This window comes from Schistocerca nitens, chromosome 7 (assembly GCF_023898315.1).
Source record: "Schistocerca nitens isolate TAMUIC-IGC-003100 chromosome 7, iqSchNite1.1, whole genome shotgun sequence".
In the NCBI taxonomy this organism is placed as follows: domain Eukaryota; kingdom Metazoa; phylum Arthropoda; class Insecta; order Orthoptera; family Acrididae; genus Schistocerca; species Schistocerca nitens.
This window is the reverse complement of record NC_064620.1, coordinates 398,019,128-398,045,019: the sequence shown is the minus strand read 5'-3', so window position 1 is coordinate 398,045,019 and position 25,892 is coordinate 398,019,128. Positions and strand designations below refer to the sequence as shown.

At 44.3% G+C, this 25,892-nt stretch overlaps 1 protein-coding gene across 1 annotated transcript in view; it reads right to left on the bottom strand.

Moving 5' to 3' along the window:
- LOC126195298 (uncharacterized) overlaps positions 1 to 25,892 on the bottom strand; it is a 717,802-nt gene that overhangs the window by 147,978 nt on the left and 543,932 nt on the right. The window lies entirely within an intron of this gene.

The following is a 25,892-nucleotide window of genomic DNA, read 5'->3' as shown; positions in this document are numbered from 1 at the left end:
TGCCTAAGGCTTGGTAAATTTCCGAAAATTTGGAAAAGGGGAAATGTGATTATAAAGAAAGGGAAAGACCTATAGGCCAATATGTCTCCTAGATATCTTGGGGAAATTACTGGAGAAGCTATTGGCTGATGGCACACAGGATCCTGTGCGGGATGAGCGACAGGCAGTTTAACTTTCGGCCGGGGCGATCAGCGTCTCTGGCGGCCGAGGTCTACAGCTCAGCCCCGCACAAATATGTGGTGGGCATCATGGTGGATATCAATGGCGCCTTCGACAATCTGTGGTGGCCTTCGCTCTTCTCCCACTTGCTTGAGAAGGAGTGCCCAGGGTCCCTGTCTGAGGAGCTATTGTGAGGACAGGGAGGTTTGGTTATCATCGCCTAGCGGAAAAATAAGTAAAACCATTACGAAGGGGTGCCCCCAGGGATATGTCCTGGGGCCACTCTTTTGGGATGTAAATATAGAACCGCTACTAGAATAATTAGAACTCAACGAGGACGTGCTAGACGTGATAGCCTACGCAGACGGCCTCTTGCTGCAGGTTGGCGGCCGTAGCCGTGAGGACGTAGAACCCAAAATGGAACGAACAATAACATCGCTTGTTGAATGTTACCACGGAACGAAAATGAAGGTTGCGCCACACAAATCCACCTATAGATTGCTGAAAGGTAGCCTGATAAGGAATCCAACCGTATGGAGGAAACACCAGTTCTTAGGCGCCGCGAGGGTAGATATCTAGCGGTCATAATTGATGAAAAGTGGAATTCCACATCTCATGTAGATACCATATCTCAACGAGCCCTGGGAGTTTTAAATAATCTCATCAACATTGGCCATAAAAGATTCCATCTGTCACCCAATCTCCTTAAACTTTATCGCAATAGTATTTTAACGTCAATAGTAGGATACGAGTGTGGGGTCTGGGCACACAGGCTCACGAGGCTGATGCCTGTCATAACTGTAAGAAGGGTGCAGTGGAATATGGGTTACGCTTCGTTGGAGCACATCAAACTACTCCTGGGGGGGGGGGGGGAGGTATTAGTTTTAGTTTTGATGGGGTTGTTCCCATTAGACGTCAAGATACGGGAACAGGCAGCATGATATTGGATAACCACAGGGAAAATTGAAAAGACCAGGGAAATCATGGGGGGTACAGGTAGGTGACAAGTTTTCTATTAGAAGGAGGGGGGAGGAGCTATGGCAGGAATCGTCGGAAAATGAAGAAACGGGGAGAAGGATATTTCAACTGCTGCCTAATATTAAGGAAAGATTAGAGATGCGTTACTTCGAGCCAAGTAGAGGTCTGCTGTACTTTCTTACAGGGCATGGACCATATCCGACATACTTATGTCGATTTGGAAAATGGGCTACACCAGCGTGTGACTGTGGCCCTCAAGGCGGCACACCCGAACACATCATTTATGAATCTCCAATATATGACAACGTGGCGAATGAACTGAGACATTAACTACCGAACAGAGACACTGTTCCCTATTACGACATGCTGATACGTGTCATGTTCTAAATACGTTGGCAAACGAGGTATCACGTAAAGATCACGAGGGAATTTATTAGGGACCATAATGGTCAACAGACAAGAAACAGACAAGGACTGAGGTGCACCTGCCCAAATACCGCCGGGTGCGAAACGGCCATTCTCCGTTACCGCCGAGATCCGGCGCGCTTCAGGACCAGGCAGGCAGGTGTATCAAAAATTGTCACCAGCAACAGCAATTCCATTTAGATACTAGGTATTAGAAGTATAAATTAGAATGTAAATATAAACTAATAATACTGACAAGATTAGGGACTGCAGCGATTTAAAGCAATTTCTGGCAGTCCAGTGTCAGGGGCACGCCCACTGGGATTAGCTCAGTGGGCAGGCCACAACGAGTAGGTTTGTAGTGCAACTGACACACTTGTAACGCTGCAGAATAGACTAGCACTTAGAGTAGATTAATAGTCTTGAATTCACCCTGTCCATAGAAATCGTGCCAGACTCCAATAAAAATAGTAGCAGAATTTGTTATTGTTTTAATTAAACTCCCACTAATTAGTTTAGGTGGTGGGTTATTTTGTATAATTATCATTGTATTGTATTGTATTAATAAAGATTTTTTTTAAAGAGAAAGTTAGGCAGCTCCAAAAATGATTTTCCGATAAATTTGTTATACTCTAAATACGTTGTATTTTATCCACGGAAGATTAGAAAACGTTAAATATCTCACGATATACACTGAGTTGGCAAAAGTCATGGGACAGCGGAGTGCACTTATACAGACGGCGTTAGTATCGCGCTCACAAGGTATAAAAGGCACTGCACTGACGACACTGTCATTTGTACTCAGGTGATCTATGTGGAAAGATTTCCGACGTGATTATGGCCTCACGATGTGAATTAGCAGATTTTGAACGCGGAATGCTAGTTGGAGATAGACGCATGGGACATTTCATTTCGGAAATCCTTAGGGAATTCAGTATTCCGACATCCACAGAGTCTAGAGCAGACCGGAAATATGAAATTTCAGGCATCACCTCTCACAAGGGACAATGTAGTGATCGATGGCCTTCACTTAACGACCGAGAGCACCGGCGTTTGCTCAGAGTTTTCAGTGCTAACAGTCAAGCTACACTTCGTGAAATAACCTAAGAAATCAGTGTGGGACCTACGACGAACGTATACTATAGGACATTGCGGCCAAATTTGGCGTTAATGGGCTATAAGAGCAGACGCCCGAAAAGAGTGCCTTTGCAAACAGCACGACATCGCTTGCAGCGCTTCTCCTGGGCTCGTGACCATATCGGTTGGACCCTAAACCACTGGAAAACCTTGGCCTGGTCAGATGAGTCCGTATTTCAGTTGGTAAGAGCTGATGGTAGGGATCGAGTGTGGCGTAGACCCCACAAAGCCATGGACCCTAGTTGTCAACAAAGCATGGTGGTGGTTTCTTAACGGTGTGGGCTATGTTTACATGACACGGACTGGGTCCTCTGGTCCAATTAAGCCAACCATTGCCTGGAAATGGTTATGTTTCGCTACTTGGAGGCCATATGCAGCCATTTGGGCCTAGACGTTTCCAAACAAAGATGGAATTTCTTCAGATGTGGATGCGCTGTGTCGCTTGGCCACAATTGTTCGCGCCTGGTTTGAAGAACATTCTGGACAGTTCGAGCGAATGATTTGGCCGTCCAGGTCGTCAGACATGTATCCCATTGAACATGTATGGGACGTAGCCGAGAGGTCGAGAGGTCATTTTGGCACAAAATGTAGCACTGGCACGACTTCCACAATTATGGGACAGCTATAGAGGCAGCATAGCTCAACATTCCTGCAAGAGGCTTCTAGCGATTTGAGTCCATGCCACGTCGAATTGCTGCATTACACCGGGAAAAATGAGGTTCAACAAGATATTTTGAGGTATCCCCTGATTTTTGTCACCTCATTGTGTGTGTCATGTATTCGCGACACACAGGTGTGTCATGACACGGTGGTTGAGAAACGCTGATGTAGTGGTGAATTTCGCATTACATAGTGATGTTGATCAGATATTGTTGCGGTAGACCGCCTTGTAGGATATTCAAGAGAGTTTTGAACAGCTTGAGAGATGCAATCGATTGACTGCAGCTTGAAACAGGTGAGGGACTGCTTTCATCGAAGAGTATTCTGAATGTTCCACATGAAGCAATGGGAACTCCTGTGATAGTTGGCTTGCCAAATATGGTTATGAGGGTGAGGTAGCTACTAGCTGTACAGGAGGTGGAAAAAATGACAGTGTCCGAGGGCGAGCCACGCTTTCCGGAAACGAAGCCTGAACGTATAACAAATATCGTGAGTTGCCCTGGACTCACGAAGTCGCTAAGTCGATAGTGGACCCTCGCGGAAGGCAGAGGGCAGACTCAGGGAGAGTTCACGCGGAGTTCCGTGTTCTGTAAGCGGACTTCTGTGTTATAAAAGACGTAGGAACGTTTTATGGCTATGATAACTATTGGGCATGTGATATCTGTTCTTTTGGACATGTAGTGTCTGTTCTTTTGGGCCGGCCTGGGTGGCCGAGCGGTTCTAGGCGCTTCAGTCAGGAACCGCGCGACTGCTAGGGTCGCAGGTTCGAATCCTGCCTCGAGCATGGAGGTGTGTGATGTCCTTAGGTAGGTTTTAGTAGTTCTAAGTTCTAGGGGACTGATGACTTCAGATGTTAAGTCCTATAGCGCTCAGAGCCATTTGAACCATTTGTTCTTTGGGACATGTCCGAAAGACCAGACACCACATAGTTCTGATTCCGTGACCACACGAGGGCACTGAAATAATCCAATGGCGTCAAGTAAAGATACGTACTGGGCCGGACTCGAACACAGGGGCACTACAGAGATAGTATGCGACACGTTGGGAATTTGAATTCGACGGGAAGCGTGCTCGGACAGCAGAAGCAGTTAAAGCGAATGCTCATGTAAGGCGCGAAATCCAGATTCGAGCACAAAGTTTCACCTGTCGTTGTCAGTTCTGTTTCATCATGTGTCTTAAATGGCGATATAGTTCCTTTGGCAGCAGCTGAATGGCGAGTCTGACGTTCAAAGTCGAGTTCGTAGTTATTTAGCCTAATCAGGTGTTATTGTTCGGCTGCACAGATGTGCCATATCAGGGTGACTATTTTTGTAGAAGTAGTTATGGTCAAAGACTTAACATTATTTATTGAAACGGGAATAAATGCCTATGTTTGAGTGGGAATTGGTGCGCCGGATTTGACTTTCTGACATATATATATTCGAACTGTTAGTCACAATCCATCTTATTTTCTGAGATTGCCAATTACGTTCGCTTAGAAAAGACGCGTTGCCCGTGGCAAAATGTTTTCGCGACATTGCGCGTTAAGAAGAGGAGTACATTGTTGATGTATTGAGCTACCATTGTCAACCATACACAAGTTTAAGCAACCGTGCGTGTTAATTGCAATTCAACAGTACATTTCTTCATTTATGAAATTACGTTAAATGTACTTTCTGTGGCATTGATCTAAAGTGAGAACATCCTCAGGGAGGTGGAACAGGCCATAAAACAAGAAAATATAGGCCTAATACATATTTTTAAAAAATGCTAGTGCTATTTCCACAGAGTTCAAGTAAGGTGGATCTCGTGGATGTGAAATGAGTCAAAATTTTTCGAACATATTTTCATTTAAAAGTCAGTAACAAGCATGTTACAAAACATGCAAATGTAATATATATTGAGTAGTGCGGTGCTCACCGTCTCTGTGAGCAGCGTCATCCTTATTTTCCGCTTGAGTGACATCAAGCAGGCAAGAAAAGTATGTTATTTATTTACGTGTTTTTTACTTAAGATGTGTGAACTAAAACAGTGTGATTTTTTCTGTCTGTTTCGTGTCGTATGGGAAAGATCTTGGCAAGAGATCCAACGGCGATATAACGTCGTAGCAGTCGGAAGGGCGGCTCACTGATCACAAGAGCGCCGACGGTCCACGCTGGCGGGGACATCGTGTCGTTCAAATGGCTCTGAGCACTATGGGACTTAACATCTATGGTCATCAGTCCCCTAGAACTTAGAACTACTTAAACCTAACCAACCTAAGGACATCACACAACACCCAGTCATCACGAGGCAGAGAAAATCCCTGACCCCGCCGGGAATCGAACCCGTGATCCCGGGCGCAGGAAGCGAGAACGCTGCCGCACGACCACGAGCTGCGGACTATCGTGTCGGCATTGTCAGCATCTCCTCTGTGCATTATCATAAAGCTGAAATGAATTTATGTAACGGTTCACAAATGTCTCGACCTTGTAATGGCCATAGTATGCTGTTTCAACGTCTTGTAAATTAAAAGAGAGTTATTTTAAACGTGTGATGACTACGTCTGTTGAGTAACGTACTGAGTGTACCAAGACAGAAGTTATTTCCTTTCTACTTACTTCGAAATAAGTTTCAAAGACCTGATGCAGGCATATAATTGAGGAGAAGCACTTCAATTCTATCTCTGGGCTGATCATTGAACATTGTTTTGAAGTTATCAGCGAGCACGTTAATTTTGGAAATATTATGCACTTCGAAATACAAATTGGAGTCTCACTTATTTGAGCTGAAGTGTTTGAATTAGGATTCCGAACCGCAATTGGCCGGCTTTGGCAACCGAGCGGTTCTAGGCGCTTCACTTCGGAACCGCGCGAGTGCTACGGTCCCAGTTTCGAATCCTGCATCGGGCATGGATGTGTGTGATGTCCTTAGGTTAGTTAGGTTTAAGTAGTTCTAAGTTCTAGGGGACTGATGAGTTCAGATGTTGAGTCCCATAGTTCTCAGAGCCATCTTGAACCGAAATAAACAGTGAAAACTTAATTTGTTTAATGTAACTAACTTTGAACAATAAGTGATGGTAATTGAAGGATACACTCAGAACAATGTTATGGGTACTTCACTTCCAGCACTAGGATCTGTGAAGCTTAATTTCTAAAAGTTTGATTCGATGTGTGTTTGACAGTAAAGTGGCCATAGGGGTTTCAAAGAGCAACAAATCTCACAGTGCCATCGCAGTTATTAAGTGATATTTTAGGAATAAATCAGTTTAAAGTGATTTTTTTCTATGTAACACAGCAGTGCTGTCAAATGGTATCTGTGGTGGGAAGAATATAACGAAGCGAGGTGCCATAGTTTTAGTGAATTGAAAAAGCAGTTCTTACGCGATGACGACGATTTATTTGAAATATGAAAGACGGTGCCTTCTCAGCTAGGCAGACTAAACGATACGCTGTGTATAGGCAGCTTTTGGAATTCATTTTCCATTAAGAAAAACATAAAATAATTGCGAAGAACTTTCGAATGCGGTGCGGTCCCGGTGATTAGCACGGTCATTTATGCCAACGAAAGAAGTAACTTGAAGAATATTAATTAATTTGTAATACATCTGAAGAAAAAATACGTCTTATCATATCCAGAAGACATATTAAAGACAGAGAGGCATTCAATCATCCATATTAAGCGAGAGACAACGCAGTCGGTGGAGTAAGGCATCGCGGATAGTACCGGGACGAGATACGTCAGTTGTTGATGATATATCTTAGGCTATTATAGCCACGCATTATCAAAAAATAATTGATCTGAAACCGACCAGAAGTCAGATTTCAAGACTCGCGTTAGTTGAAATGTATGATATACATATAATATATACAGAAATCAGCCCTACTAAGAAATTCTTTGATGGACTAGAAGCAGATGAAATTCCATTTAATAGCAAATAGAGTAAACCACCTGCACTATAGTTTAGTGAATTTATTGTAGGGAAGCATGAATCTATTAGATTGTTTCCCTATCCACGGAAATTAAATGCTTGACAGGCGATGGAAGTGTCGAATCGTTTTTCAGTAGTTTTAAAGAAGCAGATTACATTATGGGAAAGAGCTGGTATTCTGCCTTCTATTTTAACAGGTGATGCGACGAGTGTGGGGCGCATTTTAAAATTTTGTAGCTTGTCCAGACTCAAGGCTGAACTCTTACGGTGGAGGTTTCAGAACTTTTCTGACTGGTTGCCTCACCGTTTTTAAATCCACTTATCAGCCGGTCGCGATTTCTGCTGTACTATTTTAGAACTTCCAATAAGTCTTTTGTTTCTTAATTTAAATTTTTTGACTCGATGACTGAATTATTTTTAATGTATGTCATTTGTATATATATGTGTATTTGTGATTCGGAACTTAATTTTCAGGGACCAAGTCTGTTTCAAACCTATACGGATTTCTTTGAGCCACACTCGTCTCATACAGAAAACCGAAAGGCCGTGGGCCAAAATGCAGATACACATGAGCCAAAACATTGTGAGCAGCTACTTAACAGTGTGCTTGGCCACCTTAAGAATGTAGTATCTCACAACCCTACCACAACAAAGGTCAAAATTTTAATAACGATTGTGGTGTTGCTCAAGTTACTAAATACTGCATTTTCGGGCAAAATCAGTCATATTATCTGGCAGGTGTCATTGGAGCACAGTTAATAGGCATTTCATGTAATAATGAAAAAACTAGGCTCTCATCTTTTTGTGTTTCCCACGCTGGTCTCATCTTAAAATCATGGCTCAATCGTTGAAAATCTAGGTGGTTATGATTCCAAGCTCGGATGCAAAGAGGACTAGGTTTTATTCTGCTATATTCAAAAGTTTTGTAGATGCGCTTCTCAAACAATTCTTGGAGATTAAACCTTTCAAAGTTAGCACAATGGTGATGTAAAAAATAATCAGAACTCCGAATTTAAGCTACACTTCCTTTTAACTGCTTTTATTGCAATATCACGTATCACACAAAACATCACTTCACAATACAAAACATACTTGTAAACATCTTCCTCACATTTTATAAGCCAACTATAATATGCGTCTTTCCAACATGACGTCCAAGACTTGACCTTTTCAAGGTCCGACTCTCTAACAACTTAGTTACAATCAGAGTTACAAGTACGTCAAAGATCATAGTGACAAAAGAAAGAATACACATAAGAATAATATCATTGCAATATAAAAATATCGATGTATCACAAATGAAATCAAATCTGAATGTTGTCTCAGAAATATGTCAACTACTTTGCAGAAACACAGTAGAATATTACTGGTATCGAGAGGTTCAGGTGAGGTGCCGTAATGGTTGCGTAATTCAAGTACCATTACAAGTACAACAACCATTGTGCATGGCATGGACACGAAAAGTCCTTGGCAGTGTTCAGGGTGTATGTGGTACCAGATGTCTACGACCAGGTCACTCAATTGCCGCAAATTACGGGCCAGTGGTTTGTGGTCGTGAAGTCGGCCAAGACGTCAACGAGAATTCACTATCATGCTCCTCAAACCACCGTAGGACGACTCTGGCCTAGTGATACGGTCTGCTATCCTGCTGGAATGTGCCATCGTCGTCAAGGAAGACATCAAGCTCGAAAATGTTTATGTAGTCCACAGGTCTCATAGTGCCTTCAAATTCAAATCGTTCAAATGGCTCTAAACACTATGGGACTTAACATATGAGGTCATCAGTCCCCTAGACATAGAACTACTTAAACCTAACCAACCTAAGGACATCACACACATCCATGCCCGAGGCAGGATTCGAACCTGCGACCGTAGCAGCAACGCGGTTCCGGACTGAAGCACCTAGAACCGCTCGGCCACAGAAGCCAGCTCATGGTGCCTTCGATTACTACTATAGAGACCACATGAAACCTAGGTTAACGTCTCCCGCAGCTCAATGCTGGCACAGTGAGCAGTGCATGTTTCGAGCAGCTTTCGCCTGAATGACAAGATACCCTACTGTATACTGTAAACAAAGTTACGAACGTGCTTATAGGTCCCCAAATATTCGAATAGCTCAAAGACACCGTAAACATGTTGTAGTCGACGGCAAGTGCTCAGCGGAGACAAGAGTATCATCAGGTGTGCCCCAGGGATGTGTGACAGGACCGCATTTATTTTCTGTATACATCAATAATCTGGTGGAAAAAGTACGCAGAAATCTGTGGTGCAGAGAAGGTGTCGAAGATGAGTGTTTGTAGGATGATACAAGATGATTTAAAAATATTTGGAGTTGGTGTGATGATTGGCAGTTTCTTCTAAATGCAAAAAAATGTAAGGTAATGCGGATGAGTGGGAAAAACAAACCCTTTATGTTCGGGTACAGCATTGGTAGTGTGTGGCTTGACCTAGTCACGTCGCTTAATTATTTAGGCGTAACTTTGCAAAGCTATATGAAGTGGAACGAGCATGTGAGGACTATGGCAGGGAAACCGAGTGGTTGAATCGGGTTTTTGGGAGAATTGCAATGAAGTATGGTTCATCTCTAAGGAGATAGCACATAGGATGCTCTTGCTACCTATTCTTGAGTACTGCTCGAGATTTTGGATCCGCACCAGTTCGGATTAACAAGGACATTGAAGAGGCGAGCTGCTAAATTTGTTACCATTAAGTTCATTCGGGAGGACGAGGGTTCAAACCCGTCTCCGGCAATCCTGATTTACGCTTCCCGTGATTTCCCTAAATCGTTTCAGGCAAATGCAGGGATGGTTCCCTTGAAAGGGCACTGCCGGTTTCCTTCCCCATCCTTCCCTAATCCGTGCTTCCGCTCCGTCTCTAATGACCTTGTTGTCGACGGGACGTTAAACACTAACCTCCTCCTCCATTAAGTTCGAACAACGTGCAAGTGTTACGGAGATGCTTCGGGAACTCAAGTGGGGATTCCTGGGGGAAGGCGATGTTCTTTTCGAGGATAAATATCTAGAAAATTTAGATAACCGGCGTTTGAAGCTGACTGTAGATCCATTCCACTGCCGCCAACATACATTTCGCGTAAGAACCACGAAGATACGAAAAATTAGGGCTCATGCGAAGGCCTATAGATAGTCGTTTTTCCGTTATTCAATTTGCGAGTGGAACAGGAAAGGAAACGACAACTATACCTGGGCCGCTGAAACATGTCAATTCGTCACTTCCCCTAACAAACAAGTGAGGAACCGGAGGCTGAACCAATAACAGCACTGAACAAAAGCCGGTTCCGGCTTCGACGCTCACACGTTGCCGGCTTCCGTGTAAACATTGTATGTTAGTGCGGGAACGCCTGCTGTTGTGTTGTGTTACCGCCTAGATTACAGTTTTTGTTTGTTAAACAATGTCACCAAAACGATGTCGTTCACCAAGCGACAATCCGTTGCGCCGTGGAGTGCCATTAAATAGTCAGGCTTGGGAATTACTACGGACGACGCGTGAGTTTTACGAGCTAGAAAAAGAATTTGTTTCTGTTCATGGGCATGCGACGATTCCTGCCAATAAAGTTTTAGAGCGTACCTCGAAAACTCTAGGACTCAGTGAAAAATTAGTTATGAAGAAAGGGGTGCTACTTCAAGACTTACGAGACAGTGAAGTAAGCAGTGTGGAAGAAAGGCCCTGTGAAAGAAACAGTGTGTTTTTAAGTACTCCGGGCAAGAAAGAGAAGCAGCCTCGTCCTATTAAAGATATTAATTCTATCCAATCCGATGTAATGCGTCAACACATATACAGATACTATAAAAGGAAAGAATACCCCACAATAGAGAAGTTGCTAATTTTTTTAAAAGAAAGTGAACCTTTCTCAGGGGGGAAAACGTCACTTAAAATGATATTAAAAGAGTGTGGGATTCCGTTTTAAAAAGATAGATGGACGAAAACTGTTAGTAGAAAAGCTCATGTCGTTGCAGCTCGTACCATTTTCTTACACAAAATTGTAGAAAAGGACATGGACTCAGTCATATGATTAGACGAAACCTGGGTCAACGCTGCAGAATCAGTTGAGAAATGCTGGACAGATGACACTCCGAATAGCAGCGGTCATCAGCCAACAGAACAAGATCCCTATTAATTGTGGCCCAAGCAGGATCTTCAAACGGCTTTGTGCCTGAAGGACTTCTAGTTTTTCGATCGAAAAAAAAAAAAAAAAACGTGACTATCATGAGGAAATGGACCGCCCACGGTTTCTACAGTGGTTTAAAAATTTGTTGCTCCAGTTTAGTGTTCCGACAGTTTTCGTGATGGACAATGTACCGTACCATTCCGTGATTTTAGATAAAACTCCCACCACTAGTAACCGTAAAGAACTATGGTGCAGTGGTTGCAGGCGAGAGACATTGCTGCGGACATGAGCATGACAAAACTGCTGTTATACTCGCCCGTGAAACAAAATAAGTCTGTGACGCCTAAATACGTTGTAGATGAAATTGTCATTTTAATCCAATTGAATTGGTTTGGAGTGAAGTCATGGCGTACATTAGAAGTAACAACAAGACTTTTACTAAAACAGAAGTGGAAAGACTGCTACGTGAAAGTCTTGCTACTGTAGACGACACCTCATGAAGGAAAAAAGTAGATCATGTTGCTAAACTGATAAGAGAAGTACAGACTATAGATGGCATTATAAATGAAAGCGAACAGTTAATGATTTCTCTTAATGATGATGTTGTTGTTGTTCAGTCCTGAGACTGGTTTGATGCAGCTCTCCATGCTACTCTATCCTGTGCAAGCTTCTTCATCTCCCAGTACCTACTGCAACCTACATCCTTCTGAATCTGCTTAGTGTATTCATCTCTTGGTCTCCCTTTACGATTTTTACCCTCCACGCTGCCCTCCAATACTAAATTGGTGATCCCTTGATGCCTCAGAACATGTCCTACCAACCGATCCCTTCTTCTGGTCAAGTTGTGCCACAAACTTCTCCCCAATCCTATTCAATACTTCCTCATTAGTTATGTGGTCTACCCATCTAATCTTCAGCATTCTTCTGTAGCACCACATTTCGAAAGCTTCTATTCTCTTCTTGTCCAAACTATTTATCGTCCATGTTTCACTTCCATACATGGCTACACTCCATACAAATACTTTCAGAAATGACTTCCTGACACTTAAATTTATGCTCGATGTTAACAAATTTCTCTTCTTCAGAAACGCTTTCCTTGCCGATGATGATGACGAATACAACGGTTTTGGTGCCAATTCCGATGACAGTGAAGGAGTACTGGATGGAATTGCGCCATTGACATCGTAAATTGGTGAGAGTAAATATATACAGAATTAATTCATTTCCTCTTTGCGGTCGGGAAGGCTACGCATGTTTTGCTTTATTTCTTTCTATGAGTGTGGATAGCGTGTTACTTGGTATTCTTAGATTTGCATTATTATACGACGTTTTACATGCAGCTACTGCTGTTACCATTTGCAACGACTTTTCATATATATTGTCATTAACTTCAAGTGTTTTTATTTCCCGGTGTAATATACTATCAAACGCTTAGTCTCCGTCGTCGTTCTCTCCATTGTTAGAAAAAGTACTTTGTTGCACTTACGTATAAACGTTGATTGTAGCTTACATCTACAAAACGTACTTCGGAGTTGTGATCGTGTGCGGTGGCAGCTATTGCAACCTCGCAATCGCAGGGTAGCCAATTATACGCGAGCTGTCAAGTGATATGTTTCACCGGCCCGGGTATAATAGAACACGATACAAGCCACTGTTCACTGTACCGTGACTTGCGGAGTATGTAGATGTAGATGATGTATCCAGACAAGGACCATCGACCTGGTGTAACACCAAACATGATTCATCCGACCAGGTGACAACTTTTCATGGATCAACTGTCCAGTGTCAATGATCTCATGGCACTGCAGTCGTAACTGACGTAGAGTCGTCTGCTGCTTAGTTCCACGTTCAACATGTACGCTGAGCGATGCGTTCCAAAACATTTGCGCCTGCACAAGCACCGCACTCCGTAGTTAGATCTACCGCAGATAGCTTCCCTGCTTTACAGAGGGGGGTAAGCCTCCGACCTCCATTCTCTATGAAGAGGCGTGAACTGGATGCCGTCGCCTACTCGCGGTCTCACCGTCATTCAGTCACTATCCACAGATACTCATAACAGTAGCATGTGAACAACCGACAGCTTCGCTGCTTCCGAGGTGCTCGTTCGCACACGCCTGCATATAATAATCTCTCCTCTATAAAAGTATCTTACGTCAGTGGTTTTATCCATTTGTGGCCAGTGTCGCCGCTAGGATGTTTCTTCATTCGTCTCTGCTGCACTTAAATGACTTTTCTTTTGTGTTAAGTGCCCCCGCCGCCACCAAGCGACTTTCAACCTCGTAGTGAGCAGTAGTCATGTATTTGTGGCTCATAAACGTGTATTTGCATCATCATCGTGTTAGGAAACTTCATGTTCAGTGAGAATATCATGTATGCAACATGAAACCACCTAAACCGAAATGCAGCCTAACAGAATTGTAAAATGTAATCGTAGAGAGTAATTTGTAAACTAATCACACAAATTGTTAGTTTCTCTTAAATTCGTCACTGATTCTGTTGGGTTGGCAGAAGAGCCAACACCATGTTACTAGAGGACGCAGAAATGCACGCGTTTTAGCTCACGCAGGCTGGCGTGAGGAGGGAAGGACTATACTGACGTGAAGTCTGGAACATGACAAGGAATGAGAATTCAGAAAGCGGACGAATTTAGTTTGATACTTAACTTTAATCCATTAATGATGAACGTCGCTCTTGACGGTACATGATTCACAATATTATCTGTTCAGAAGACATAGTAACAGAATATGTCGCCTTGCTAGGTCGTAGCAAATGACGTAGCTGAAGGCTATGCTAAACTGCCGTCTCGGTAAATGAGAGCGTATGTAGTCAGTGATCCATCGCTAGCAAAGTCGGCTGTACAACTGGGGCGAGTGCTAGGAAGTCTCTCTATTATAGTGTGGCGGCGCTGGGTCTGCAATCACTGATAGTGGCGATACACGGGTCCGACGTATACTAACGGACCGCGGCCGATTTAAAGGCTACCATCTAGCAAGTGTGGTGTTTGGCAGTGACATCACAGATTCAATGAGCACTTTTAATTAATTGTTCCTCTCATCCATTTCATCGTCATTTCCGTTCCTCACATGATGTCCCTACGAGACAGGAACATTATACACCTGCTGCGCCACGCGGTATTACCCTCATTAAATCAAAAATGCCATAAAAAAGTTGTGTCTTAGAAATCTTGCTGCTAGAGCCATTTGCGGCCCAACAAACCGCGTAAAAAAAAATAATACCAAGGTTTTAGATGATGGACAGAACTCACGTGGTTTGTCGCAACTTGTTTATTTCACGTGAAAGATTTTGACACGACCGTGCAGCGAACTACGAGAAGTGGCAGACAACGGAATAAATAATGTCACGACTGTCTGCGACGTGATTAGCATGGGATAATTGTCTCGGTGCCAGACGTCTACTGCAATACGTGTCTGTAAACAACGGTCCACGGCTTGTTCTCTGCGTGTATGTAGAGATAACTGAGTACCCACCGTTGCTCAGTTACGAATTTATCACACTCTTCTATTCGTCCATCTCCTCCTTCTCCCCCCCCCCTCTCCCTATCTCCTCAGGCCCCCTTTCTATCCATTTTCTCCACCCACTCTATCTGATGACGCCCCACGTGTCTTTCTATCCATATCCTCCTCCCCCCTCCCCCCCACCTCTCTCCAAATCCTCCGATCCTCTCTCTACCTTCTCCTGCTTCTCTCTCCGTCCTTATCCTGCCCCTCCACTGTCTATTTCCTCCTTCCTCTATTCCTGTCCATCTCCTCCTCCTCCATGACCCTACCCATGTTCTCCTTCCTCTCTCGCTATAGATATCCTCCAACTCCAGTCTCATTCCAACTCTCTCTTCGCTTTCTTTATGCATCTCCTCCGCATCTCTCTCTCCACGCAACTCCTCGTTTCCGTTTCTCTTTTCATTTCTATCTCCCCTCACTCCGTCCGTCACCTCTTCCCCCTCTCTGTGCATCTCCTCTGCCTCCGTCCCCTTCCCCCCCCCCCCCCCTCCCGAATCTGTGCCCACCTCATTCTTCCTCGTCTCCGTTTGTCGATCTCCACTTTCCACATTGTCTCTCCACGTTTTCATCCCAAACCCAAAAGCAGTGTGGTGATTCTTTCCCCCACAGTATTTTTTCCCAGATCGTAACTAATATGTTTACAAAATGTGGTTGAAATCGTTCGAGAGATTTGGGATGAGTTTTTTGCCTGTGACTGCGCCTATGTACGCACTTGTCAAATCTTTTTCAGGTTTGTTTAACGTATTTCAGACGTATTTGTACACATGTCTCACCTATATCTCTAGCAAATTTCGCCCCACAGTACAATTTTCATGCTGCTCAATATTTATGACGTCGTATCTCCTGAGCTATGTACTGTACAATGACATAATTCTGCAGGTACAGCCTCTGGTATATGCGGCTAGTGTCAACAAAACTTGTTGTAAATAGAGTTAGTAGTAAGGAAGTAACAAATTAAAACTTCATGCACGATGCGGCAGTTGTACTGCATCGCCTGCGAATATATTGCATGTGATAAACTTTTATTTTTTTTCATTTTGTGGTGGGTATTGCCGAGAAAAAGTTACGTAACTGTTTGATATTATGTGCAATGTTGGTTGCAAGCCACTAAGAGCTCTCATTCTCAAATACTGGGTGAATAATGTTATGCCGGAGACAAAGTAGCCCCTGAGCGCCGGCAACCCATATTACACCATAGAGGACGAGGTTGTCTATGTCCAAGGCTGTACCAAAACCACCATGGTAAACACCGGCTATTTACACACAAGATAATGAAAAAAAACATTCCGAGCACTACTTCCTGCAGGGGGAGCTCGAGCCATGGCCTGCAGGAAGCATCCCTACTCCAAAGAATGATTGGCTGGAGACAGTCCCGAAGTTCAGTTCACTCTGGATGCCGACTTCGTGTACTTCGACCACTAAAGATTGCGCCTTCGTCTCTGATTTGGACTCTTCCTATTGTGTGTGTGTTACCACGAACCTTTGTGGAAAATTAGAAGTGAACTTTAGTTTGTCTCAATTAGGAAACTACACTCCTGGAAATGGAAAAAAGAACACATTGACACCGGTGTGTCAGACCCACCATACTTGCTCCGGACACTGCGAGAGGGCTGTACAAGCAATGATCACACACACGGCAAAGCGGACACACCAGGAACCGCGGTGTTGGCCGTCGAATGACGCTAGCTGCGCAGCATTTGTTCACCGCCGCCGTCAGTGTCAGCCAGTTTGCCGTGGCATACGGAGCTCCATCGCAGTCTTTAACACTGGTAGCATGCCGCGACAGCGTGGACGTGAACCGTATGTGCAGTTGACGGACTTTGAGCGAGGGCGTATAGTGGGCATGCGGGAGGCCGGGTGGACGTACCGCCGAACTGCTCAACACGTGGGGCGTGAGGTCTCCACAGTACATCGATGTTGTCGCCAGTGGTCGGCGGAAGGTGCACGTGCCCGTCGACCTGGGACCGGACCGCAGCGACGCACGGATGCACGCCAAGACCGTAGGATCCTACGCAGTGCCGCACCGCCACTTCCCAGCAAATTAGGGACACTGTTGCTCCTGGGGTATCGGCGAGGACCATTCGCAACCGTTTCCATGAAGCTGGGCTACGGTCCCGCACACCGTTAGGCCGTCTTCCGCTCACGCCCCAACATCGTGCAGCCCGCCTCCAGTGGTGTCGCGACAGGCGTGAATGGAGGGACGAATGGAGACGTGTCGTCTTCAGCGATGAGAGTCGCTTCTGCCTTGGTGCCAATGATGGTCGTATGCGTGTTTGGCGCCGTGCAGGTGAGCGCCACAATCAGGACTGCATACGACCGAGGCACACAGGGCCAACACCCGGCATCATGGTGTGGGGAGCGATCTCCTACACTGGCCGTACACCACTGGTGATCGTCGAGGGGACACTGAATAGTGCACGGTACATCCAAACCGTCATCGAACCCATCGTTCTACCATTCCTAGACCGGCAAGGGAGCTTGCTGTTCCAACAGGACAATCCACGTCCGCATGTATCCCGTGCCACCCAACGTGCTCTAGAAGGTGTAAGTCAACTACCCTGGCCAGCAAGATCTCCGGATCTGTCCCCCATTGAGCATGTTTGGGACTGGATGAAGCGTCGTCTCACGCGGTCTGCACGTCCAGCACGAACGCTGGTCCAACTGAGGCGCCAGATGGAAATGGCATGGCAAGCCGTTCCACAGGACTACATCCAGCATCTCTACGATCGTCTCCATGGGAGAATAGCAGCCTGCATTGCTGCGAAAGGTGGATATACACTGTACTAGTGCCGACATTGTGCATGCTCTGTTGCCTGTGTCTATGTGCCTGTGGTTCTGTCAGTGTGATCATGTGATGTATCTGACCCCAGGAATGTGTCAATAAAGTTTCCCCTTCCTGGGACAATGAATTCACGGTGTTCTTATTTCAATTTCCAGGAGTGTATTACTGGCATCGTTATTGTTACCTTTCTTTTGTTGTTCAGTCATCAACCTTGTGAACTTACATCAATAAAAGTTGTGTTTGTGAAAAACTGCGAATTGTCAGTCACAACAAATAAACTGTGGGTGTTCGAGCGTTGTGGCCTACACATCTTTTCACCTGCACCCATTTGGTGGGTAGGTATATATAGGGTGTTACAAAAAGGTACGGCCAAACTTTCAGGAAACATTACTCACACACAAAGAAAGAAAATGTGTTATGTGGACATGTGTTCGGAAACGCTTACTTTCCATGTTAGAGCTCATTTTATTACTTCTCTTCAAATCACATTAATCATGGAATGGAAACACACAGCATCAGAACGTACCAGCGTGACTTCAAACACTTTGTTACAGGAAATATTCAAAATGTCCTCCGTTAGCGAGGATACATGCATCCACCCTCCGTCGCATGGAATCCCTGATGCGCTGATGCAGCCCTGGAGAATGGCGTATTGTATCACAGCCGTCCACGATACGATCACGAAGAGTCTCTACATTTGGTGCCGGGGTTGCGTAGACAAGAGCTTTCAAATGCTCCCACAAATGAAAGTCAAGAGGGTTGAGGTCAGGAGAGTGTGGAGGCCATGGAATTGGTCCGCCTCTACCAATCCATCGGTCACCGAATCTGTTGTTGAGAAGCGTACGAAAACTTCGACTGAAATGTGCAGTAGCTCCATCGTGCAAGAACCACATGTTGTGTCGTACTTGTAAAGGCACATGTTCTAGCAGCACAGGCAGAGTATCCCGTATGAAATCATGATAACGTGCTCCATTGAGCGCAGGTGGAAGAACATGGGGCCCAAACTAAAATGAGCTCTAACATGGAAATTAAGCGTTTCCGGACACATGTCCACATAACATCTTTTCTTTATTTGTGTGTGAGGAATGTTTCCTGAAAGTTTGGCCGTGCCTTTTTGTAACACCCTGTATAATATAAATGTGTCAATTCAGGGTGTAAGCTATCTCTGTTTCATATTTCTTCCAACTAACAAACATACTAACACACATACAAACTTTCGCGTCTTATTTATTAATGGTTCCTACCCCTGTTCGCCTGAAAGCACACACGTGCGCAAAAGTGGTAGCCGGGAGAGTGAGTGAGAGAGAGAGAGAAAGAGGGAGAGAGAGAGAGAGAGAGAGAGAGAGAGAATCCATACGTCATCGTCTTTATGTATGCATTTTTGTTTGCAGAGCGGCCATTAGCACCAGGAGAGGATTATGAGCCGCCATTAGCTCTCGGGCTAAACAAGCTGACGCGTGGCCAGTTTTTGACCGCTCGCTATTGTGCGCTGCCCTTTGTTCGCTCGCCGCCCTCGTACCCGGCGACGCTAATGGCCGGCGCCTCTCTTGATGAGGCTCTTCCATCTTCACGCCGTCAGAGAAAGGCTCTCCGTTCCGGAGCGGAACAGAAAACTGCCACGCGGTACAAATCTCCCACTTTCCCTCCGCTTACACTGCAAAGCCAATGTGTTGCTCTCAGAATTTCCGGTCGTGAGTGATGTGATGAAACGTCTCCTCTGCAACCGGCAGAGATAGGTCTTTTGACGTTAAACTCGAATATGATTAGACACTAGCTCCAAGCTTTCCATGGGTAGCTTTTATCTTTGAAAGACAATAGTTCGACATAAGTTTTATCCTTGACGAGAACTACCTCTGAGGATTAGGCCTCCTTTTCGCAACCTCGCTCGTCCGATCCGTCAGTCGGCAAGACTTTGCGGAAACAGGACTACCGCTGAGGGTATTCGTCGCAGCTCCGGACGAAACGTTATGACCCAAAAGTTTCCTGAACCATGACTATACAGCCCAAAAGTTCGCCAGTAACTAAAACAGTACATTGTAATATCCACTACTGGAACATCACATACGATATGGATTGTTTTCCTTGGTAGCATTATCATTGTCGATGCGGTAGGGTATTAATAACGAAACGTAAGAAGTGCGTTTTCCGTAAACACGCGATTATCGTGCTTCGCTTGTACTACATCACTTACGGTCCATAATATTCATTTCAGTATATTGCTTCTGTTCTGGCGTAACCTCAGGCGCCGGAACGAAGATGCGGAACGCACGAGCAGGGAATGCGGTAAGGAAACGGCGGCCAATAGTGCGCGGAATTGGACCGCACCGTGCCAAGAGCATCTGGAAGAAGGGAATATAAGCGAGGCTCCTGCTAGCCTTGGCCGTTCAGATCAGCTCCGGATCGCGGACGATAGTTATCAGTGACGTGTGTAAACTTGCCTGAACATTTCACATAACAAGGACTCTAAATTATATTGCAGGTCGGCCCTCGTTTGCGACTACTACTTGTAAATCTTCAAATTTAAGTACTGTCAATTGCTTTATAGAAATAAAACTGCTGATGTTATTGTTTGAATTGTTATATAGTGTTCCGAGAACGCTGCATCCCTTAGGCACCCTATTAGCTACGTGTGGGCAAGACCTGTAATATACACGACGCTGTGTTCTTGCCACAAGATGTTAAAATGGACTAAGTGTACAAACTGCAACAAATATTATCGATACTACGTATAAAAAAGACTGTATCGTGTAAAACGACGATAATTATTTCATTATTTCTGTGTGAATTAAAACTATTATCAGAGAACTACATTCATAGACAACGACAATTATAATATTTTTTTGTTATCTGTGATAATTGTGGTTCTGTTGTTCTTCCTGTGCTAACCGATGAACTGAAACGTGTGGGGTCTGTATAGAGAAAACCTGTAAGTATATTGTTACTTATTGTTTGAAAAATAGAGTCGCTATTGTCTAGACGTGGATTTGTATTTATTTCAATCGTAATTCAACCTGATTAATGTTTTTAAGTGTTAATTTTCAGCTCTGCAATTGGGAGTGCAGCCATTAGCGCTAGTAGCTTACAGCGGAGTTTACTAGCGGCTGCTATAAAAAATATGAAACATTTTTCATTGAGAATAATTTTAAGTGCTAAAGAATAGAAAACAAAACGCTTAAAGGAATCGAGAATAACAATAGACAAATTGACTATCGTCTGTCTGCCGCGATCTTAGCAAAAATATCTCGACGACAGTTTTGAATCAACCGCGCGACCGCTACGGTCGCAGGTTCGAATCCTGCCTCGGGCATGGATGTGTGTGATGTCCTTAGGTTAGTTAGGTTTAAGTAGTTCTAAGCTCTAGGGGACTGATGACCTCAGAAGTTAAGTCGTATAGTGCTCAGAGCCATTTGAACAATTTTTTTTTTAATCTTTAAAAATAGTGCTCACAGCCCGTTACGTAATATCAGTTTCTTATTTGCTGATGTATCAAGCCTAATTATTTCGGACGATTTACATGAAATATTTTAATAGGAGACATACGTCAGTGTTGTGCAGTGGAAGTATTTTGTGACTAAATGTTTCTTTTGCTAGAGAAAACTGCTTCTATCTTAAGTAACAGTTGTGTAAAATCTGATAAATGATATGCAACTTAGTGCCACTCACACGACTTTACAGACAGCATTTCTACAAAACGTCAAGTGGATATTTCTTTAGGAGAGTGACAAATATTAGCCGGGGTAATCATATTTGAGATCAAACGAATTGTTACGCTGACAATAGGTAACTGGCTTTATATATTTTTTGATCTACCTGAAATATCACTTATAAGTAATTAAAGTCACGAAATTCTGTAAACCAGTTCCGCCACACACCCTATAGCTTCTATTTGACATTATCTTTTAGAACCTCGTATTGTTTTGTCCTTGATGTTTTGGAGTATCCTGTATTAACGGGTATGACAAAGATAAAGTTTTAAATTATCGGTTGTAAGGTCCGCCTGTTATTAAAAAAAAAAAAAAAAAAAAAAAAAAAACAAAACAATTTACTTACGACCCAAACGTGTTCCAGCACATTTTCGCCCTTGCCAGTCGTTTTTCTGTATTCAAATCCGTGAAATGTGAACATGTTGTAAGGCATAACTAATCTTCATTTGATATCATATATTGGTATCAGTCCACGATGTATCAAGATTGGTCGCATGGGCTGTGGAGGATCCAATGGTGCATGCTCGCTGAGCCACATCTCCTGCAGCTCTGTACTACGAGCACCCTCTACCGCCGCAATGTAGGCCGGCCGGTTGCAACCGCTCAGCCCACCCACGCTTTGAGCCTCATTGCACCGATACCATAGTTTGAGCCTAGAACAGCGAACTTCATCCGTGTTGGCATTGTGCTAGCTAGGCTCTACTTCTTGCAGTATTATTTGCAATGAGCCTCATGAGCCTTCATTAGATTGAAGAAATACTAATTAAGTAAATCTTCTGTTTGTTGTGTTACCTTGTTCGCTAATCATTTCTGCTCCTGTCCAGCTTTCTTACAACGGCAGTTGCTGGAACACTGTGTAGCCCACCTCTCTTTAACACTGTGTTAGAAGTCGTATACAAATCTTCGAAAATTAGGGCTAAAGGCAGTTCTTGTTTGGTGTTGTCATTACATTAATTTTACACTGTACTGTTGTGCAAAACCCTCTGTACGTTAATATGTGCTGGTGGCTTGTCATCTGTAGTTAAACAGTGTTAATGAGAATTTGGTTGGTGAGTTAACACATACCTTTGTACCTAAACGTAATGTCTTTATATCAAAACATTTAACGCCTATACTTATTACTTGCGTTTTGCTTTGGCAAATTCTTATTCACTTGCGTTTTCGTTTTCTAGTCCTAACCGGTGCACAGTTATTCTCAGAAAGTGTGGCGCAAAATTTGAATTTTGTTTACTTTCTCTGTCTGTGTGTATGTCTATCTGTCTGTATCTCTCTCTCTCTCTGTGTGTGTGTGTGTGAACTTTTCTGTAAATATCCTTCAGTGTTAAATACTGTAAATTGAAGATGGACAGGGGAAGAAAGGGGAGGGATTACTGCTACCAGCTTCACCTGCACTGGGACATTATGCAGATTCGGCGGCGACGAGTGACAATGCGTGCCCCACCGGGATCTCCTGCTTCCTAGGAAGGTGCAGCAACCACTGCGCCATGCGGAACACAGTGTTATGGCAACTGCATGGACTACCTCAGCTCACAATAAGTCTTGAGGCATTATCTAACTACTACGATAGCAACTACCTGAAGCCAAACCCCTCCAAAACACAAGTGTGTGCATTCCACTTACGGAACAGAGAGGCACGGAGGAAACTGAGAATAATCTCGAGAGGTCAACAGATGACCCACTGTGGCACCTCATAGTACCTCGGAGAGAAGTTGGACCGGTCCCTCACCTTAAAGGACCATTGTACAGATACAAAAATGAATGTCAGTGCGAGGAACAACATTATAGGAAACTGACCGGAAACAACTGGGGAGCACACCCTCAGGTCCTCCGCACGTCTGCCCTCGCTTTGTGCTTCTCCGCTGCTGAATATGCAGCATCTGTATGGCAGAACTCCAGCCATGCCAAACAGGTAAATATTGCCCTAAATGAAACAGGACGAATTGTAAGCGGCTGCTTGCTGGCAACCCCTGCTGACAAAATCTACCACCTCGTGGACGTAGCACCTCCAGACATTCGAAGGAGAACAGCAGCTAAAGTGGAAAGAAAGAAGCAGGAGACGGGTCAGAGACACCCCCTGTTTGGATGCGAACATCAAACACCAAGACTCAAGTCTAGAAAAAGTTTTCTCCGGACAACCCAGCCAATCCAGATATCACCTGCAGGCCATAGGATACAACTCTGGCGTAGGTTATCGTCAGAGAAATATTGGGACAACCCCAAGGAAGAACTTGCTACAGGTCATCATCTCCTATACACGAAATGGAAGGTACTCAATAGACTGAGAACTGGAGTATCTCGGTGTAAGGAGAACATGAAGAATGTGGATACATCTCAGGGGACGAACTACGTGAGCATGGTGAACCTCAAGACCATCAGCACCTTCTCAACTGCACGAAACTGTCGGAACCTGTGTCCATGGACGATCTGATTATCGCCAATGATAACTCAGTCTGTGCAGCGGAATTCTGGAAAGCACATAGAATATAAATATGCACATATTCTCTGTAATACTTGTAATATATATGTTTGATACGCTTTGTATGATAAATCATATTTAATATGTTCTGGACACGTATAAATAAATAAATAAAATATCAGCTCGACTCATGGCTGATCCACACTATCATCGAACGCCACCTATCCGAAGCCCCTGTCCATTTCCTCCATATGGTTCAAATGGCTCTGAGCACTATGGGACTCAACTGATGAGGTCATCAGTCCCCTAGAACTTAGAACTACTTAAACCTAACTAACCTAAGGACATCACACACATCGATGCCCGAGGCACGATTCGAACTTGCGACCGCAGCGGTCGCGCGGTTCCACACTGTAGCGTCTAGAACAGCTCGGCCAGTCCGGCCGGCTTTCCTCCATATCCCCTCTTCCGATATTCCCACAGGAGGTCGGACTTATTTGTGAATTCGCACTGAAGAAGGTGGATTCATGGCCCAGCTAGGCCTATCAAATTATATGAATGTTTGGTGTGTGTTCTTTCGGACATGTCTGAAAGAACAGCCACCACATTTTCATATAAGTTAAATAATGTGCCTTTGTGTAGTGTAATGTATTCATTTATTATTGGTTTTCCTTCTTCTAATGCCTTTTGTTTGTGGAAGTTTTCTTCTTTTGTTAGTTATGGTAAGGGCTGTATTTTTCAATCTATTTCAGTTGGGTGGTGGATGTGGGCTGTTAGGTAATCAGCAAGTGTGCTATAGGAGCCAATACTTTTCAGAGTTATGAAGTGTTCTGAATATCTTGTTTTAAAGTTTCTGCACGTTTTTCCTGTGCCCAGTGACTGACAAGTGTTGCATGTGTGTTAATATGGGCATGATCTTTTGCATTTATCTACGAGTGTTTCCTTCATTCTGAGCTTATTCTGTGTTGTGTTGTTTGTCTTGTATCCTACTTGGAGCCCCTATTTCTTCAATATGTTGCCAATTCTGTCATCTATTTTATTATTGTAGGTATGCATGTAGTATTTGTTTTGTTTGTGGGCTGCTGCTCTGTTGTATTTTGCATGTAGTCATTGTGGTTGTGTTGTGTTATTTTGCGTCGTGCAAGGTACCAGACCCATTTTCCACTACTGTTTCTTTTATTGTGTTTAGATCGTGTGTAGTACAGTTCATGATATTTAAGAGATGTACGCCTGACTACCTAAATACCTTTCGCATTCAGTAAGTTCTTGCTAACCGCATCTCTCTCCAGTGCCAACAGACGCTGTTTTTGTTTGCCTGTTACGACGTTGAATCCGGTGGGGTGTTACGGCTCGGAGTCCCAAGAGAGCAGGCAGTATGTCGCGACAATTTCACTTTCCAGGGGAACCCTATTGGGCCCTAAACTGGCTTGTCCTAGGGACAACTGTGCCGCCAAAGTGGTCGGACGCAATTAAGGGACACGTCGCGGGCGGCGCAGGTGGCGATCATTGCAGCCACCTGCAGCCGGACAGTTTTTGCGAGCCCTTTTACGGCGGGACGTTAAGGACTGACCTCGCACCGCAGCCCTGCCCCTTCTGTTCCCGGCGAGCCGCAGCGTTGGCCACAGCGGAGGCCTCCAGGGTTAACCTAATAGCCCCCGCAGACGGCTAACTTGAACAGAGTTGTGATGCCGCCCCCTACGGGCGCTTTACCGTAATGAAACAGCGGGTTCATAGCGCGGCTACTGCCGGCGGAATCCACAGTCCGACTGTGTTCGCAACACAAGTACCTTAAACTCAGGAGGTGGCATTGTCTCTGTATCCAGAAGGAAACATCGATTTTATAATTGTGTGAAGAAAGGAAAATGAACTGAATGTAGTGGCATACTGTGCTGCAGTCAGTGTGGCGCAGCATTTAGAGTCGCTCGCTGATGCACAACGGGTAGCCAGGTCCACCCCTGTCACTGAATTCTTTTTTTTGTTTTTATTTGGTATTGAGCGTAAACACCTGATCTTTAAAAGAATCGCACTGACATGTGTAAAAGAGCTACAAATCCTTAATTACTTTACAAATGAATTTGCCTTAAGCTTCTAAGCGAGAAGAAGTTTAAGAAAAGTCTT